Here is a 5,234-nt window from a genome sequence, read left to right as displayed (position 1 = left end):
AGACAAGTGGGGAACAGATTAGGGGAACAGGGTCAGGACTCCAGGCCCAGGGGTCTCTGAGTGGCTTCCTAGAGAGGCCTTCTCCACCATGGCTACCCCTCACAACCCCTGCCCACCACCATTGGGGCCTGCCTTCTGGCCCAGGAAAGGTTCTGCCCTGAGGGTGCCATCTGTCCAGCCACACCACTGCTGCCTCAGGCACCGGCTGGAGACAGCAGCCCTGCCCTGGCTTGAGTGTGACCAAGTCACTGTGCCTCATTGCTTCCTGCTCTTCAAATTTCTTTTTTCTATCTTAATAGGCTGGGATGGTTGCTTTTGTTTTTTTAAATCCTAAAGGAGTAAAAATCCCACACAATCGTGGAGGAAATTAAATTTAGAAATTAGATGCTAGGCTTGGCAGGGACCTTGAGGAGGCCCCCAACAGGGCCCGACTGACACATCCATTGAGACCATATCACAGTTATTAACCTTTTGCTCCAAAACATATGGAGAAAAGCTGCTGGAAACGCAGGGAGGATTTTCCTAAGCCACAGTCACAGTGAGACTTCTTCACACCTCGCTCAGTAATTGCCAGATCAGAAGATGAGTAAAGGAAAAGAGAATATTAACAGAACAATTAACTGCCATAAATTAGTGGCTATACAAGACTTCACGCACAAAGCGCATTCCTTTCATATAGCAAGAAGCTTGTCCAATAAAGCCTCTGTGGACGTGTAGAAAGAAGGAAAGGTCACGTAGGCGGCCTGCTCTGAACACGGAGAAGTAAACATGCAGCTGACAGGCATTCCTTAAAGTTCTAACCTCTGGTGAGGCTGTTCGGCCTGTTCTGCTGCTTATAGCCAGGATGGTTCTGCCTCCTTGTCTGCAGGATGGGGACCAGGATGGAGACATCTGTCCCCTGGAAATTAAAGGCGATGACACACTCAGTGAACGCAGCACACAGCACCCACGGTTAACATCCTGCACTGGTGCAAGACCAGGCACACGCACACCGTTCTGAATGACCCTAGTGAAAGAGCAAATTGCAGCCTCTCATTTAATAATGAGGGTAAAAGCACAGGATACAGCCAAGCTGCTCACAAAGGACAATGTACAGCCCAGACTAATTCTAACGGAAGGTAAGAAAGTGAAACTGCTTTCATTTAAGAAGCTGGAAGAAAGAAACAGGATCCAAAAGAAATTTGGAGAGCTTGGTCCAGGCCCTGCGTCTTCTCTGTCCCCTCCCCAGTGTGGTAATACGACTGTTTACTGTATAATCTGAGTTTTTATAAGGAAAACGTATTACTTCTAAACTCGAGAAGTGATATTCAACCAGTGTGCCAGGAGGATCTTAGGCGTATGTAAAAAAACTTTAATCATTCTTTTCAAAAGAAGTTCAAAGCAAAATATATACATTTTTTTAATCAACATAATTTAAGTGTGCTGTGAGATTTTTTTAAAAGGTCGAGAAAGGTTGCTCTCGGAACAGAAACAGGTTTTGCGTGCTTAGAGTCAGCCCCAGCCTACCAGAGGGTCCAAGTCCCTAGCTGCCCACCTTCATACAGGGCCCCCAGGACTCTGGCCACAGCTCCTGGAGGTTAGGCACCTAGAAGGGACAGCCATTCTGGCCAGGCAGCATGACAGTGCCAATGTCAAAACCCAAGCCTGTTCCATAGGCTACTCAGACATTTTCCTATTCTGAAAATTTCAAACACAGTTGAAAGAATTGTACAGAGGACACCGTCCACCCACCCACCTTTTGGATGCCTCCTTTAACATGAGTGGGCCTAGCTCTGCCCCCATGGCCCCCTCTCCCCACCTGCCCTGCCCCTTAGCCACCCTATTTTAACATTTCAAAGTAAGCTGCAGACACCTATCCACTCACTCACCCCATTCCTTCAGCAGGTTAGATTTTAGCTAACCAAATTTTAATATTTGCTTACAATTCTTTCAAAGGAAAATTTACAAATGGTGATTATTATTCACCCATAAGAGGGAATGAGCTGCTGATATATGCTTGTAGTGCAGTGACTGAGGCCAGAGAGCTTCACACGGCAGACTAGAGAAAACTGAGGAGCCAAAGGTAGCTGTGACATGCCCTTTATTCAAGTCATGGTGGCCAGCAAGCAGGCCTTGGGCCATCTACCTTCACTCAGCTTATGGGGGCAGGTGAGCTGGCAGAGGACACTCAACCAGGGAAAAAGCCTTGGGGCCTCATAGAGCAGCTAGAACAGTGGCCTGGAACCCAGCACTAGTAAGAGTGATGTCATTGCTCAGTCATGATTAAGCTGACAAGGCACCTGCCAGCTTAGTCATGGTTACTCAGAATCCGTTGCTCCACAGCCCCTGAGCTGGGTGGCCTCTTCCTCCAGATGTGACCCCTGGGACTCAGCTCCCCGAGGTGGGTGTGCTGCTGTGCGGCCCAGCCCCGCCTGCCTCCGGCAGGGCCTCAATGAGTCAGATTCTTCCTGTAAACCAACCTTGAAGACGTCATGCTGAGTGGAAGGAGGACACAAAACCACCCGCTACCTGAGCCCATTCTCGTGACAGTCCAGAGAGCCCTGCAGACACAGAGGGGACTAGCGGCTGCCTAGGGCTGCCTCCACCCTGCCGGGTTGAGCAGGCGACAGCTGATCCTATGTGTACTGATCCACAGGTGCTAACAAAAGTATACAATGTGTGACCCACGCACTGCAGGGAGGTAGGCCACCACCATCACTCCAGAACATTCCCTGATGCCCTCTCTCAGAAAAGACCTCTCACCCACCTCAGCCCCCAGAGGCACGATTTGTTGACTATTCTAGAGTGCCACAGAAAAGAGTTATACAGTAAGTCCTGTTTTGTGTAAGGGAGGTTTCTGGTCATGAGCAGGAGAGTTGATTAGACTCTCCCTGGAAGGCTGGCAGGCGTCCCGTAATCTCAGAGGTCAGTCTGGTGTGGTGCTTGGCGGGAGCCACTGTTGTTCTGGTGGCTCTCACGGCTCTGAGACCCTCACCTGTTCGTCTTTCTATGGCAGATGTCCCAGTGCCTGCTCGCTGGCAGCCATAGCAAAGTAAAGGGCACGTCCCAGCTGATGGTTTTTCTTTAGTCTGTCTGAATCCAGCGCTAAGCCCCCACCTCAGTCTCTGGCTCTACACCACTACTCAGCTAAATTTTTTTTTTCTTTTCTTCTTTTAGTGATTCTCTTGTCCTGAGCCTCCCAAGTAGCTAGGATTAGAGGTACCTGCTTCAACGCCCGGCTTTTTTTTTTATTTGGTAGAGATGGAGTCTCACTCTGGCTCACTCCGGCTCAGGATGGTCTCTAACCTCTCAGCTCAGGCAACCTACCCCCTTGGCCTCCCAGAGCACTAGGATTTTTTAAGGTGCTCCCACTTTGTTCCCAGTACATTGTTAAATCACTGTTGGACCAGTCTTTTAAATAGACCCAACAAAATCTAAATATCATGTTGATTTAATACCTGCCATCATCAATTTGCAAGGAAAATTCTTTAACAGGCAGAAACTTTTTCTCCTTGACCTTGTATTTTTCATTCGGCTTTGCCCACAGGATTTTGTTGCAATGTGATATAGTTTATACTTGAAAGTCTTTCACTGATCACTCATCATGCTTTTCTGTGATTAAAATATGTGTATAAATTGAAATCCTACTTTTTATCCCTGCCATAGGCCCTTAGTTATTTTTAAATTTTTCTGCTAGATTTAGTTACATTTTAGTTAAATTTTCTGCTATATTTACAATGATTAGCTCACAATTCATCAAAACGACGGATTTAGATGTAAATAATTGATGTATTTTGATTAAAAGTTGTTATACAGAACAGGAAACTTTTCACTGGACACGCATCGCTTGACCAAAGGGATGGGGCTTGTCCCTTTAATCCCTGTTCCGCAGATGAACGTGACTCACCATCCCACATCACATTCACTTCCGCTTCGAGTTTTAAAGATGTCAGGACTGAGCAATTTTGCCAGCACAAGTATGCCGAACGAAGTGTTACCTCAGTGTCAAAATTTGTAGAGAAGCTTATTGAAATCCCTGTGGGACCAGTACACCGCGCGCGTGTCAGAGGCAGCCTGTGGCCGGGGCCAAAGCGGGAACCAGCGGGGCCAGAGGCCCGGGCACCTGGGCTCTGAACGTGCCCCGTCCCCGCCCTGCCCGCGACCCCGGTCCTCCGGAGGACTCTCGCCTGCTCTGGAGCCCCACCTGACCTGGACCCCTCCAGCTCACAGACTCCAGCGGCCAAGGCAAAGGGGGGCTCTTCCACCTTCTGCCGCCAGAGGGCGCTCCCCGCCCCCATTCAGGCGCACCCCCGGCGGGACTAGGCGAAACCAGGCGGTGGCTCCTGCACCTGACCAGGCCCGGAGCCACAGGGGGAGGGAGGGGGGCCGAGTCAGGGTCCTGGCTTGATTCAGCCCGTGCCCCCCTCCATCTCCCCAGCCCCTGGCCAAGGGACTTTCCTGGAGGCGCCCACCAGCCCCTTTCCCCCCGCTGGACGCCAGCCTGGGGTGGAGCCACTGGGTCTGGAGACTGATAGTACCAAGATCCCTTGAAGTCCTGGCCGGATTTAGGGGTGCCCGTATGTCCGTGGGTGCCCCCTGCACAGGCAGGAGCATTCTCTGCTGAGCAAGGGTCCACGGAGAAGTCGCCTCCCTCCCAGACACTGCAAAGCAAGGATGAGGGGGTCCTGGGCAGCCCAGAGCAGGAGGGATGCCAGTCGCATCCCCAGAGAGGCCTGACTTGCAGGTAGGAACTGTGTGACCAGCTGCACAAGGCAGAGGCCAGGCATGGAGTCCAGGATGGCCCAGTCCCCACCCCCATCGCCCCCTACACAAGTCTGCCCAGGCACAGTGTGGGTGTAGACAGCCTTCCCCACTCCTACCCACCCCTGACAGATGAGACTTCAGTCTCAAAGTCTAGAAAGAGGATGGCATGGGGGTCTTGCAGACCTCCAGGCCCCCAGGACTGATCAAGCCCTATCCAGGTTGCCCTCAGTCTGGCTCCCAGCCCTCTCTCTTCTGGCCCTTTTCATCACAGCCTGGGAAGTAGCTGGCCTGTCTGGGTCTCAGTTGCCCTCCTCATCAGGAAGTGTCCACATGGTGCTGCTCAGAGTTGATACCTGGATGTGGTGATTCTCCCGCCCCCCTGCAGGTGGCAGCCCAGGCTGACCAGGCCTCACCAACCCGGGTTTGCAGCCCTACAGCAGAGCTGGCTCCAACCCTGGGAACAAGGAGGGCCTTCGCTCCCTGGGGGCAGA

This window comes from Otolemur garnettii, unplaced genomic scaffold (assembly GCF_000181295.1).
Source record: "Otolemur garnettii isolate 467f Iridium unplaced genomic scaffold, OtoGar3 scaffold00283, whole genome shotgun sequence".
Lineage (NCBI taxonomy): Eukaryota > Metazoa > Chordata > Mammalia > Primates > Galagidae > Otolemur > Otolemur garnettii.
The sequence above is the reverse complement of the archived record's forward strand: the minus strand, read 5'-3'. Positions refer to the sequence as shown.